The sequence below is a fragment of the Labeo rohita genome, chromosome 6 (genome assembly GCF_022985175.1).
Source record: "Labeo rohita strain BAU-BD-2019 chromosome 6, IGBB_LRoh.1.0, whole genome shotgun sequence".
In the NCBI taxonomy this organism is placed as follows: domain Eukaryota; kingdom Metazoa; phylum Chordata; class Actinopteri; order Cypriniformes; family Cyprinidae; genus Labeo; species Labeo rohita.
In genome coordinates this window covers 1,331,929-1,347,144 of record NC_066874.1, presented here as the reverse complement: position 1 = coordinate 1,347,144, position 15,216 = coordinate 1,331,929, and the positions used below count along the sequence as shown (strand labels likewise).

The window sequence follows — 15,216 nt, the reverse complement described above, 5'->3', positions numbered from 1 at the left end:
TTTAAGCAACAGTTTGCATCAATATTTGTAATATTTATAAACATTTTTACACAAAAAAGTGTAACAAGATAGGGGGAAAAACCCAAAGAAGTACAAAAATGATCTTTTTTTTAGGAAGTTGATATTCCCTGTGTGAGCAAAATAAATATGTGTACAAGAAAAAAATCTCTCTGGATCAAAATTACCAATACACAACATAAAAGTATTAGAGTGTTAAAAGTACATATTAGTACCTTTTGAAAGTTTAGTAGCTTTTTTAGAGTGCAATTAATCTATTTCTAATTCCATGTAAATGTAATTTATTTTGCATTTAAATTTAATAAACAAATAAGATATTACTAATATCTAACATTATCACAATCATAGAGACAATGTAGTATAAACCTTCAAATATACACCCTCAATCTAACCATGAGTTCAACTCTTCAGCACAACAAAACAAGAAACTTATTTAGATGTCAAGCAAAACAGCATTAAACACTAAGCATTGACTGGTCTTTCTCTTTACTGAAGGTTAAAAAAAAAAAAAAAACAATTTCACATAATTTCAACATTTAATCTTGTTATTTAGTTCTATGCAAAGGATGCTGGGAACTAGAAATCCACTGCCCAGTTAACAATTTCACCAAGTTAACAGAGCTTAAAATCAATGAACACAGAAATTTGATTTTAAATATTAAGTTGATGTATTTTTAAATTTTTTTTTTTACTTGCAACCATGCATTTATTTGCATGCATTTAAGCTGTTATAACAGGTCTCCTAAATTCCCTTTGAGACCGCAGTGTTTGTAAAGAGCACACATGTGATGAGGTGCTAAACGAGGGTTCAGCAGCGAGTTCATCTAATCCTGTCAATCGTTATGCAAGAGTATATAAACAGCTGCTGACCTCACTACCGTGACAGTACTCCCAGCATCCCTCCATCACCTCCTGCCTCATCCGTTCATCACCCACTTCATTTAGAAAGTGTCTAGGTGGCTTTTAGTGCCTACTGTAAGTCAAACCTCAAGATACCTTCACCATGCTCTAGGATTATATCATCACGCAAATTTCTGAAACAGTCAGCTCAGATCAAATGTGCCATAAGCAATTTTTGTCATGAGATAGCATGCAGAAATTGTTTATCACCCATCAGACCTTGGCAGATGAGAATAGTGTTTTAGGAAACCTGTTTGGAAACAGTCATTATTCGTGCAATTACGTTTTGGTGCTGCTAATGCCAAAGAAATTGCACAATGCAGGTTTAAAGAAAGATTTTCACTGTTTTCAATATCTGACAGATCCGGGATTTTGTTATTATTGGAGTCAATTAAAATGTTAGGGTGCGGTAGTCTTATGATCATAGGTCCGGGCATGCTAAAACACACGCAGAGACAGAAAAGTGGGGTGAACAGAAACTTTATTGCTCAGAAGTTGCTGTTTCATAGCTCATAATACTTAATGGAGTTTTCAGTTTCAGTTAAGTGAGTTGTCAATTTTATTTCTCTTAAAAATCCTCAGAAGAAATAAAAAATGACTCACTAGTTGTTATTCAGTTAAAGTTAACTATAGTTATAAAGTTAAACTATAAAATGAATGTGGAGCAGCTCAGATCATTTGATGAGAAATGTTTCATTTCAAATTAAGATACCTGACTTTTTTCTCTCATTTTGAGACACTGTAAAAGAAAAAAATTGAGATTACTAGGGTCTTTTTCCATTCAGTCTCTGTCCCGTGTAGGAGAAACAAACAAGTGTCCATATTATGCCCATTTAAGTTTATCATTTTATATTTGCAAAAATATTCTAAATATATGATGTAAATATATATGTTTGAAATTTTAGGGCCAAAAAAACAAACAAACAACAACAAAAACATTCCGAATGCTACAGTAGCCTATTTGGGCAAATGCAAATGTGGTTAGCCTAATAGAGATCAAAACTAGATTTATAATGCTTTATAAGGCTTGAGAAGGCCTACCCTGAAAGTTTAAAGCAGCTGTAAAAGCTTGAAGTTTTAAACTTTATATAGATAGATTAGATGATTAGCATGTTGCTAACATGGTTTGAATTTAGTTTGGATGTTTCTAACACTTTTCTAGCATGTCTAACAAGTTTTTAGCATGATCAGCATGTTACTATGTTGCTAGCATGTTTTTAGCATGATTAACGTTACTAGCATGATTAACATGTTGTTAGCATGTTTCTGGCATGACTAACATGTTACTAGCATGCTTCCAGCATGGTTAGCATGTTATTAGTATGTTGTTAGCATGATTAAGATGTTACTAGCATGATTACCATGTTGTTACCATGTTTCTGGCATGATTAGCAAGTTACTAGTATGTTTCTGGCATGACTAGCAAGTTATTAGCATGCTTCTAGCATGATTAGCATGTTACCAAGTGATCAACATGTTACTAGCATGATTAGCAAGTTACTAACATGTTGCTAGACTGTTTCTAGCATTATTAGCATGTTGCTAGTCTGTTTCTAGCATGATTAGCATGTTACTAGCATGTTGCTAGACTGTTTCTAGCATGACTTGCAAGTCACTAGCATGATTAGCAAGTTACTAGCATGTTGCTAACTTGTTTACAGCATGATTAACATGTTATTAGCATGATTACCATGTTGTTTGCATGTTTCTGGCATGATTAGCAAGTTACTAGCATGTTTCTAGCATGATTAACATTTGTTATTAACATGTTTCTAGCACGATTAGCAAGTCAGTAACGTTTGTAGCATTATTACCATGTTATTAGTGTGTTTCTAGCATGATTAGCAAGTTACTAACATGTTGCTAGGCTGTTTCTAGCATTATTAGCATGTTACTAGTCTGTTTCTAGCATGACTTGCAAGTCACTAGCATGTTGCTAGTCTGTTTCTAGCATGATTAGCATGTTACTAGCATGTTGCTAGTCTGTTTCTAGCATGACTTGCAAGTCACTAACATGATTAGCAAGTTACTAGCATGTTTGCTAGCTTGTTTATAACATGATTAAGATGTTACTAGCATGATTGCCATGTTGTTTGCATGTTTCTGTCATGATTAGCAAGTTACTAACATGTTTCTAGCATGATTAGCATGCTATTAGCATGTTTCTGGCATGATTAGCAAGTTACTAACACGTTTCTAGCATGATTAGCATGCTATTAGCATGTTTCTAGCATGATTAGCATGTTATTAGCATGTTTTTAGCATGATTAGCAAGTTACTAACATGTTGCTAGTCTGTTTCTAGCATAGCATGTTACTATCATGTTTTCTAACATGACTTCCAAGTCACTAGCATATTGCTAGCATGATTAGCAAGTTGTTAGCACTTAAGGAAAGTAAAAAAACAAACAAACAAACAAAAACATAATTTAAAGAGATGCTGACACTGAACCTATATAATGTGAGACTGAAACAGTCCAAAATGAGAGTGTTGATGTGAACTGTGACTGCCGGTTCAGCAGATGTGCTGGTCTGACACAAGCCTGGAGCCTCATGTTTGGAGGTCTGTACTGTGGCCATAATTAGCTTCACTCTTTAGATTAATGTGCCAGCTGGGATGAATGCCAACGCCTGCACCAGCCTGACACACACACACACACACACACATTCAGATGCTCAGCTGTGACAGAGATGAGCTTTACACCCATAAACGCCTCTAACCACAAACAAATGAAATACACTGACCTTGACAGAAAGAGCAGGAGCGCGCCTATGTACCACAGATTTATGGGGGATGACGTTTTAAGTGCTTTCTGGCATGTCTAACTAATGCATCGATTCCTGTTGAAAAGAAGCACAAATTATGAAAAACATGAAAACCCACTGATAAAATTCTGGTTAAAAGGTCAGAAAACAGTCACACACAGTAATACACATCTTTCAATTAAAGTAAGTACAGTTTTATCCATTGCATGAGTTTTCATGATGTCATCAAGGTCACAGTTTTTCATACTGAGTTTTATACTGTATGATGCAAGTGAGTGAAGGAGTGAGTGATGTTCTCATACTTGTGTGCAGAATCATCCTCTGTGTGTGTGTGTGTGTGTGTGTGTGTGTTTAAGGGAGTAAACACAGAAATCAGCGAGATAATGGACGCTCATACTGACCTCACTTTGCTTCCCTCCTGCTGACACATGGTGCTTTCCATAAATAGGGGACACTTTAGTGTTCAGTTACTTACTATAAAGCAATAGAGGCACAAATGTGTGCTATAGTAAGAATGTTAGATAAACTCATTTCTAACAATAGATTTACATATCAACTGTATCAAATAACTGAAATTATACAATAATGCCATCGTTTTAAAATCACTGTTTATTGAAACAGTAATTACACCATTTTCCCATACATACATACATATGATTTTTGAAATTTTGACACCCAAAAAGTGACATCATTTTGTGGACACTATACATTTTTACTCTAATTATTGGTATTATTGGTCAAATGTTTCATCCTGTTACCAAAGTTATTATAGTAGCAAAGTTGATTCAGTGTTTTTGAACAAATCAGTAAATGATTCCATGACTCATTCTTTTACTTGTTTCTTGTCTGAATGAATCAGTGTTTTTGAATGAACTGTTTGGACAAATGATTCAATGAATCTCTCATAACGATAGCCATTTGTTTCTTGTCTGAATGAATCAGTGTTTTTGAATGAATCAGTTGGACAAATGATTCAGTGACTCTCTCAAAGATAGTCACTTGTTACTTTCCTGAATAAATCATATTTTTAATGAAATGATTTGACAAATGATTGAATTACTCTCATAAAGATAGCCACTTGTTTATTACCCGAAATGATTGGACAAATTATTTAATTACTCTCATAAAGGAAGTCACTTGTTTATTACCTGAATGTATAAGTGTTTCTGAATGAATCAACTGAACAAATGATTTGATGACACTTAGTACCTGAATGTTTCAGTTCTGAATAAATCAGCTGAATTCAATGACTTATTCCCCTATTTGTGTACCAATGCAACCTGTAGAAAGAGTCACTTGAAAAAATTACTTATGTACACTTTTATTGCAAATATTTATTTTATACATTTTAATATTTGTATTACAAACAAACTTCAAAAAAAGGAAAATAAAACAGACAGTATTTATTTTGACTTCCTATGGAAGTTAACATTTTCCAAAAGTTCAGCATGTCTGTCACTGACTTCTGAAAAAAAAAGTACTATTTAGTTATTTATAGTTTTATAATATACATCTGCATGTTACTGTGGGTTACAGCAAGAATCATGGCAATGAATTAAAAAATGTTGTTTTTCTCTCTTTGTCTCTCTAACAAACATACAGTCAAGAGAACTACTACTACTGCTTATACACAATGTTGAACAACCTTTAACATTAAGTATTAAAGATCTGCACATAATTCATTCTGCATGTGTTACTGACATGCCTGATTCCTGAAATCACGCAGCTTGTTGAGAAGAGGTGTGTGTTACCAGAATATCACCTCATCAGTCTTGGCATGGGCCTGTTTGACTTGGACTAGAAAGTCACCTACTTTAGCAACCACTCAGAACTCCCTAGCAACCAGGGCCATGGTACAAGTCTCATATAGTTTTTATACAGATAGTAGATACTATCTTACTATCTGTATTACTATACATTTGGCGTTTACATTGCAATGCTGAAAAGTACAATTTGGCATTATTCCCGACCGCACACAGGAATTCACCCTCAGGTTTATTGGTAATTCTGGATTGCATACACTTTCAGGAAATTAGGAAACTTGTCCTGCAGGCACTGAACTGACAAACTCGATGACGGATATCTTTTACTATTACTGCATGTTCTGCACTTGCAAACCTTTATGAGGAATAAAATACAAACATGTCAAACACATTAACGTGTCTTCTGAACACTTTCTTGAACACTGACCTAAATTTAAAGGAGAAGTCCACTTCCAGAATGTCAATTTAAAAAATAATTTACTCACCCCCTTGTCATCCAAGATGTTCATGTCTTTGTTTCTTCAGTCATAAAGAAATTATGTTTTTTGAGGAAAACATTTCAGCATTTTTTTCTCCATATAATGGACTGATATGGTGCCCCGATTTTGAACTTCCAAAATGCAGTTTAAATGCGGCTTCAAACGATCCCAAATGCAGTTGTAAACGATCCCAGCCAAGGAAGAAGGGTCTTATCTAGCGAAACGATCGGTTATTTTTATAAAAATAATACAATTTATATACTTTTTTAACGTCAAAAGCTCGTCTTGTCTTACTCTGCCTGAACTGTTTTTGTTGTGGTTCATGACAGTTAGTGTATGTCGAAAAACTCCCATCTCATGTTCTCCCTCAACTTCAAAATCGTCCTACATCGCTGTTTTACCTTTTTTGTTAAGGGTGTTTGATCCTCTTTGCATGTTCACTTTGCAAAGACTGTGTCGGTACTTCTGCAGTGATGTACGATGATTTTGAAATCATTTTTGAAGTTGAGGGAGAAAATACGATCTGAGTTTTTCGACATACCCTAACTGTCTTGATCCAGAATACACAGAGTTCAGGGAGAGAAAGGCAAGATGAGCATTTGAGATTAAAAAGTATTTAAATTGTATTTTTTTTGTATTTAAATTGGGATCATTTACAGCCGCATTTGGGATCGTTTGAAGCCACATTTAAACTGCATTTTGGAAGTTGAAAATCGAAGCACCATATCAGTCTATTATATGGAGAAAAATGCTGTAATGCTATTCCTCAAAAAACACAATTTCTTTACGACTGAAGAAAGAAAGACATAAACATCTTGGATGACAAGGGGGTGAGTAGATTATCTGTAAATTATGTAAAATATCTGTTAATTATTATTCTGAAAGTGGACTTCTCTTTTAATCTTGAAACTGAACCACATTTACACACTGCCAGCTTAATCGTACACATATCCAGACTTTCATCAAAAAAGACACAAACAGTGAATACAAATGACACGAATGACCCCGGTAGTGCTAACGGAGCCTGAACTCTCTGTTCAAGTCATTGCACACACATCGATCTCTTTTCATTGTAATGTTTGCCTAAAGCTTTGCATTCAGCATTTCTGGAAGTTTCTGTCATGGGTTTATTGGAAATTTTAATTCCAGTCATTTGTCTGTTTGATGTGGGAGCTTTCTTGCTTTCTTTCTTTTTTTTTTTTTGTTCCACTCCCTCCATCTGAATGCACAGTCAGGTCAGTCTGTAGCCACTAGATGTGGGAGTAGCAGGGTGTGTGTGTGTGTGTGTGTGTGTGTGTGCGTTCGTGTGTTCATGACGAAGGGTGTGACAGAGGTCATGGCCTTTCTGTGGATCCATTTTTTATTTAAAAGGCTCATATGATGAGGAATTAAAATTGCCCTTGATCTTTTGAGATTACAGTACATTAGGACTCAAAACCTGCCCAAAAACAGCATTAAATGAAACTAAACTGCTGAAATGTTTAGTAAAGTCCATGTTTGTGCTTCAACAGGTGTTCAGAAACTTGACTATTATTCCTAAAACAATGGACGAAAAGGTTGCTAACATTAATGCTTCTTATTTAACTCACAATAAGAGTAAGCATTACTTCTCGACATTAGAAACCAGCTCTAAGAACTGCTGGGTTAAAACCAACTAATTTCAAGTTTTTTAACACACACTGCTGGTAAATACAAGACATATGCTGAGGTTAAGCCAAGCGGTTAAAGAGCACTTACAGTTGAAGTCAAAAGTTTACATACATCGTGCACAATCTGCAAAATGTTAATTATGTCTCCAAAATAAGAGGAATCATACTAAATTCATGTTATGTTTTATTTTGTCCTGACCTGAATAAGATCTTTCATATAAAAGATGTTTACACAGTCAGCAAGAGAAAATAATCGACCCCGTTTACATACGCTTGATTCTTAATACTGTGTTGTTACCTGAATGATCCACAGCTTTTTTTTGTTTTTGTTTAGTGATAGTTGTTCATGAGTCCTTTGTTTGTCCTGAACAGTTAAACTGAGCGCTGTTCTTCAGAAAAATCCTTCAGGTCTCACAAATTCTTTGTTTTTCCAGCATTTTTGTGTATTTGAACCCTTTCCAACAATGACTGTATGATTTTGAGATTCATCTTTTCACACTTAGGACAACTAAGAGTCTGATATGCAACTATTACAGAAGGTTCAAACACTCACTGATGCTGTAGTAGGAAACACGATGCATTAAGTCAGGGGGTCAAAACTTTTTGAATTTGAAGATCAGGGTCAATTTTACTTATTTTGTCTTCTGGGAAACATGTAAGTATCTTCTGTAGTTTTTGAAGGGTAGTACTAAATGAAACAAATACGATATATAGGCAATATAATAAAAATGTACACATCTTCATTCTGTTCAAAAGTTTTCACCCCCGGCTCTTAATGCATCGTGTTTCCTTCTGGAGCATCAGTGAGCGTTCGAACCTTCTGTAATAGTTGCACATGAGTCCCTCAGTTGTCCTTAGTGTGAAAAGATGGATCTCAAAACATAAAGTCATTGTTGGAAAGGGTTCAAATACACAAAAATGCTGAAAAAACAAAGAATTTGTGGGAGCTGAAGGATTTTTCTGAAGAACAACGGGCAGTTTATCTGTTCAGGACAAACAAGAGACTCACGAACAACTATCACTAAACAAAAAAACAAAAAAGCTGTGGATCATTCGAAGAACAACACATTATTAACAATCAAGTGTATGTAAACTTTTGAACAGGGTCATTTTTATAAATTCAGCTATTATTTTCTCTTGTTGACTATATGTAAATGGTTTTTATTGGAAATATCTTATTGAGGTCAGTACTAAATAAAAAAACAACATGCATTATGTATGATCCCTCTTATTTTGGTGAAATAATTAACATTTTGCAGATTCTGCAAGGTGTATGTAAACTTATGAGCTCATCTGTATTATGCCCCTTAATATTGGTTGGGTGTCCCCAAAACAGGTCTGCTAATTAAAATCCTAGAACACTGTTCTCCACTGACAGTCAGAATTTAAATCACATTCTTTAGAGACTCAGTTTATCAGTTGAGATAAATGGGAATGCTAGTCAATCTATCCAACAAACTACTTGTAGAGAAATATTCTTCTCATGAAATGTGTTTGGGCTTTTTCCTTCTATTAAATGCCACTTGCTTGGATGTATTTTGCTATCTAAAGCATTCAGACAGCTTTAAACTGTGACTGTGTCTAAATACCTTTGGAGTCACTGCATAGTGCAAAAAAAGTGCAAGTACACAATGTGCTGCCGCTTTGGTCCAGTTCACAAGGTTTGTGTGTCTGGTTTGTGAAAGTGAAACTCTCCTTATGTAACTCAGAACTAAATATTGACTATCACACCGAATCACATGAGGAGCTGTTTTAGTTTTTACACACTTTGAAAAATCTGTAGAGCATGCATGTAGTGTAGGGGTCATTGGGTGCTTCGTCTGCATTTCATCCCGGGGTCTGTTCATACGTTCTCATATGCAGTTATTTTAATGCAACTGTACTAGGATGACCTCATCCATCCATCTACACTCCTAAAATATCATTTGAAATAACATCATCTACCATTAATATTCACATCTACTTCAAGTAAACACAAAGGGTTAGCAGGTTCATATAGGCTTACATTACACACACACACACACACCTGTAAGTGTTACTCAACAGATAAAACTAGATGTGCCAGTCACAGTGGCGTCAGGCACCCGTAGACAGAGATCAAGCTCATCTGATTTTAAACAAATCCCCTACAGCACACACATCATGTGATTCCTGTTTATAAACACACACACACACACACACACTCGGATTCCTGACATAATCGTGTGCTGACATGATCAGCGCTGTCGAACGAGAGCTACGAGCAGCCACACTATCGCAATCTAATCAACAAAGTGATGGTGAAACGACCAGATGGTTGTAGATAGCCATTCAAGTTAATGTTTGCGCTTATGTATATAAAAGTTTGTGCTTATGCATACATACAAAATTTTATGTGATATATTCTGCTCGTGCACATACTACTTTGATTGATGTACCTGCATGCATAATCATTTTATGACAAGTTGAATCTGTTTGTTCGTACCTCAGAGAAACTGATACCGTCACCACTAACAGCACTTGTTATTCAATTTAGTATCATCAATATAAGACTATAGTATTTATAAATATTTAGATTTTTAACAGTAGTTTCCATTTTTAATATAATTTAAGTGTTAGTAATGTTGTTTTTTTGTTGTTGTCTCTTTTACTTACGGTTTATTATAGTTTTTATTTCTATTTTAGTTTAGTTATTTTCACTTCAGATTAATTAGTTGCTTTAATTGAAATGCTGCCTTAAAAACTAAGTAAAACAAGAGTTTCTGTTATTCAATAGCTGTGCAGTGGTATTTTACTATAATTCATATTATATAGAATTATAGTTTTTATTAATGTTATTAATTATATTTTATTTGTATATTTTTCATTTAAATTTTGGCCATTTTGTTGCATGTTTTTGTGAGTTTAATTCGGTTTCTTTTTTAAATGTCTATTTAGATTTATTTTTTAAATTCAGTTTTAATTTAGTACTAATTAGTACTACAACTCAAATCAACAAAAATTAAATTAATGAAAACTATTAATATAGTGTTAATTAATATTTGTTTTTATTTTTATTTTTCCCATTTTCATATTAAATTGTATTAATTTTGTTTTGTGTATGTATTTTTTATTTTATTAATTGTTGTTTTTTTAAACTGTTTATTGATATTATTTTTTTTATTTTAGTAATTTTCTGTTTTAGTAATGTAAAATACTATAACTCAAACTCAACAAACATTTCAAATGTTGCCTTGGCAACTAAATAAAATAAAAGTAATTTTATTTATTTTTTATATTTTATTTTACTTCGTTTAACATTTATTTTATTTCAATTAACAATGTTTTTTAAATATTTTTAGTTTTAGCTAACAACAATAAACAGTGCACTACTTCACCACATACAACAGTACCATTTAGCTCTTTTTTTCTTTAAACAAAGTGAGTTATGGTGCATTTACTACAAAGACAATGACCCTTAAACAGGGTCAAGTGTTTTTTACACCTTGAGCAGCCGTGAGCAATCCCTCAACATTTTCATTCACTACTCCAGATGTTTAACTACAATGTTACACCATCTTCATGCTTAATGCCAAAAGGCCAATCTGTTTACAGCACTGGACTGCAGTGAGAATGTGTTTTGAGGTCTGAATGATCTTTCAGCTGGTGCAACTAGTAATCATAGCATCACAGTGATTGAGCCATCAGACGTGTTGATTTGGCTGTGACTTTAGTATGTCTCAGGATCACTGAAAATCAAGCAGATGAGATGGACGAGTCGGCTGTCAGCGTGTTTATGATGATCTACTGCGATCTGAGGAGGAAAGAAGTATTATGAATTAAAAAGCATACAACTGTAGCAGTAACTGATGCAGACGCTTGACTTTATAAACAGCCAAGAACTGAACATAAAAGTGGAAGTCAACTTTGGATAACGTGACTATCATAACCAGGTAAACAGGTTTGTGTGTGTCAGTGTGTGTGTTTGTGTGTGAAGATCATGGTCAGTCTGAGATGGTATCCAGATAACTGGCGCCAGCATGGTGATCTCACCATCTCTGGACACGGCTCATTTCTCACACACACACACACACACACACACACAGAGCCTCTGCCCTCCACAGTCCAGGCTCGACTCCAAAAATGCAAACTATTTCCCTACATCAGGACAAGCTGTAAAAAATCAGGGATCAGGCAGTTGCCCCATGGCCGACTGCCATCACTTCTGCTGCCCGGGGCTTTTATTTGCTGCTCAGACCTGTGCTGCGCGCCAGAGACACTTTACAGATTGTCTTCAACTTTATTAGTTGTGTTTGCTAAGTTAAGCATCACTATTAATATCGCTCTAACAGAGAGGCAGTGTTTTCAACAAACCCTGAGTACCAAACTCCCCACAACATTTATCTGGCTGCAGTTTTCAGACTGAACCCATCAGACTAATGGTTTTACTCTGAAGGAGGGACTCGAGCCATACATACTATAGAGAGCAGAATATCAGAGAGGAGGAGGAGACTGTTTTCACTTCAGTAAACAGCCTAGAATACCACAACAATGTCATAGTAACACCTCAGGAACAGCACAGACACACCCTAACACCCAGAATGGCATCTGCATAGCAACACCTTGGCAACCACACACAGTAAGTATTGCGGATTTTAAATTCCAATGAAATCACTCAGAAATTTGAAATGAGGTGGCAAACATGATGCAGCTCAGATGTAGAAAGTAGATCTAACATGAATTAAAAAAATACATTTCATACACCCCCAAAAAACTAACCCGAAAAGCAAAGTTTATCAAAACAAACTTTGAATTGTGACTTCACACAACCTTTCAAAGTTTTGAGTTGCCTGAAAGAGAAAAGGTTGTTTAAAAATTAAAACTTGAAAGTTTCTAGGCGATAAACTTAGAACAATAGAATAAACAGTAGATAAAACATTAAAATGATAGAACAGTAGAACTATAGATAGAACGACGGAATGATAAAACAATAATAGAATGATAGATATATAGATATAGATATAGATAGATATATATAGATATAGATATATAGATATATAGCTAGAACGATAGATAGAAAGATAGAATGATAGAATAGAACAAGATATATATATAGATAGATAGATAGAACAATAGATAGAATGACAAAATGATAGAACGATAGAACAATAGAACAAGATATATATATATATAGCTAGATATACAGATAGATAGATAGAAAGATAGATAGATGCACACTGGGTAACAGGTCAGTGGAGTTAATGTGGTCACTCTGACTGAGAGCAGCGGGTCAAAACTGAGCTCAGACCATGAGAACGGAAGGACGGTCCACACAGGAAAAAGCATCTAATGTTACACACATCGCAGAAGAAGGCAGCGAGCAGAGCGTCAGATCATGAGTGATGGAGGTCTGTCCGTGTGGCGCCGCAGTATTGACTCGCGCGGAGTTAAAGAGGAGTGGTGTGACAGTGGAGTGTGAGGTATCAGACGGACTCTCTGAGCTATTGGGTGTCCTGGATTTGGGATTTGGAGCTTAACAGGTTTAAGTGCATCATTGTAACAGACCTGGAATCCCTCCAGATGAATTATCCACAGATGGATGTGACCACAGCCAGCCAACAAACATCATTCTCCAGCTAACAGCTCCCACCAGCACACATCATCAATCAGCAGCAGCTCCACTCCACACCGAGAGCCGTCACGCTCTTTATGTTCGCAAGAAATGTGTGGTGTAACTCATACTTTATCTAAAGAAAATTAAACTTAATGTTTAGTAAGAGGAGTTGGTTCATTATATTGTCTGATTTGAACAAAAATGCTCTAAACATGTTTCAATCAAAAGTTTTGATGATCTTAGATACTGAAGTATTTGTTCAAAATGTGTCCAAACTTTCCAAACTGACTCATCTGAACAAACTATTTTACATTGCACAATGTTGTGCAAGTTCCCATCATGCATTGTAGCTTGAAAAAAAAAAAGATCATTGGTTTATATTTTACTACTTAATTTATGCTGCTGCTGTTGTGATTGTTGGTTAGGTGTCATATGGTTCAAAGTTTGTATTCAAAGTATTTGTGCATCTCACGACTGTATTTAATATATTTCTGTATGGGTGTAAAAGATTTGCCTATAGTTTCTGATTTGCTATGCCAGGACATAGTGGTTGCTGTCCAGTTCAAAGTAGTTTTAGTGCATGAAGTTGCTGGGGTGTTGGTTGCTGACTGGTTACTTACAGTTTAATGTAAGATGTACAGTATGTCTGTATTACCTGTTTTACTATTTGATTGCTTAAAAAAAGTAATAGCTTCAACAAACTGTGATTAACAGCTTGGATTTTCCAGATTATTCCAGAATCAAATGTCTGCCAGGCTTCTTGTGTAATATATAAGAAACCATAATAATGCAAACATGCAGAAAAGTAAAAGCTAATGCACTGCGGTAATATAATGTGGTTTTCCCTGAAATCCGGTAACACTACGATAATCTTTATGCTTTGCAACATTAGTGTACTTCCTATCCAAATTCTGCAGAACAAGAGTCAAACCCAAAACTGTCTGCACGAACTGAAGATATGATCAAAGTAAGTCTTTTTGTTGTCTTCACTGGACAGACCATTGAGAGCAATCAGTCAGCAATTATTGTGCACACAGACACACACACAAACACATGCATACACAAACACGGCGTATTTCAGTCGTCTAAAGTGCTTCTATGGTTCCAGACAGGCGCTCTGTATTAAATTACTGCTAATTTGTGTCAGGTTTTGGCTGGGTGAAGTTTATCTCGTGTGGGTCAAAGATCATTAATTCCTGCTTTATACTCTAAAGTGTTCATTCCCAGAAGTCATAAAGAATCCCACAATACATCTGCAGTTCCTCATTATGGATGTGACTGAATTCATCACACTCATGACTGGATATACAATGGGTCAAGACCTCCTGATTCTGAGAGCTTCTGATATCATCATCTACTGTGACAAATCTACTTTTCTTTAGACAGAGAAACACATGGAAATAATGAATTGTGGGCAGCATGTCAAATGGCTCATTACTGATGTACAGTATGACATTTTGATAAATGAATATGCATGTGTTAGAATTTAAGGAGGCATTTCTATGAAAACATAAAACAGATGTTCAGAATACTACTGACAATTTAACGCTATTGTATATGACAACAAAATGAACAGGACATTCATCAGGAGCTAAAATCAGCTTTAAGTTATACTTTTCATATTATCAATCAACATATTTTGAATCAAAGTGATTTGTGTCCATTTGATCCAACAAGATGAAGGTTTTCCAGACACAAACCAACTAACAAAAAATCCTTTGATAATACTTACTGATGATGTTTGTGATGGTGTGTTCCCTCCATAATGATGTCACTTCCTGTTGGGTGATGTCATTAAGTAAGGGATAGTTCACACAAAAATAAAAATTCACTGAAAATGTGCTCACCCTCAGGCCATCCAAGATGTAGATGAGTTTGTTTCTTCATCAGATTTGTAGAAATGTGTCATTCCATCACTTGCTCACTAATGGATCCTCTGTAGTGAATGGGTGCCGTCAGAATAAGAGTCCAAACAATTGATAAAAACATCACAATAATCCACAAGTAATCCACACCACTCCAGTCCATCAGTTAACATCTTAAGAAATGAAAAGTTGTGTGTTTGTAAGA

General features: G+C 35.1%; 1 long non-coding RNA gene across 1 annotated transcript; it reads right to left on the bottom strand.

Annotated features, from left to right (window-relative positions):
• Positions 1 to 11,228: 11,228 nt before the first annotated feature.
• LOC127167214 (uncharacterized) lies at positions 11,229 to 15,181 on the bottom strand. Its single transcript, XR_007827965.1, has 3 exons — positions 14,994 to 15,181; positions 14,879 to 14,924; positions 11,229 to 11,346 (listed from the first exon to the last, which is right to left on the bottom strand). It is a non-coding gene; the product is annotated as an uncharacterized LOC127167214 (long non-coding RNA).
• Between the last annotated feature and the right edge of the window lie 35 nt (positions 15,182 to 15,216).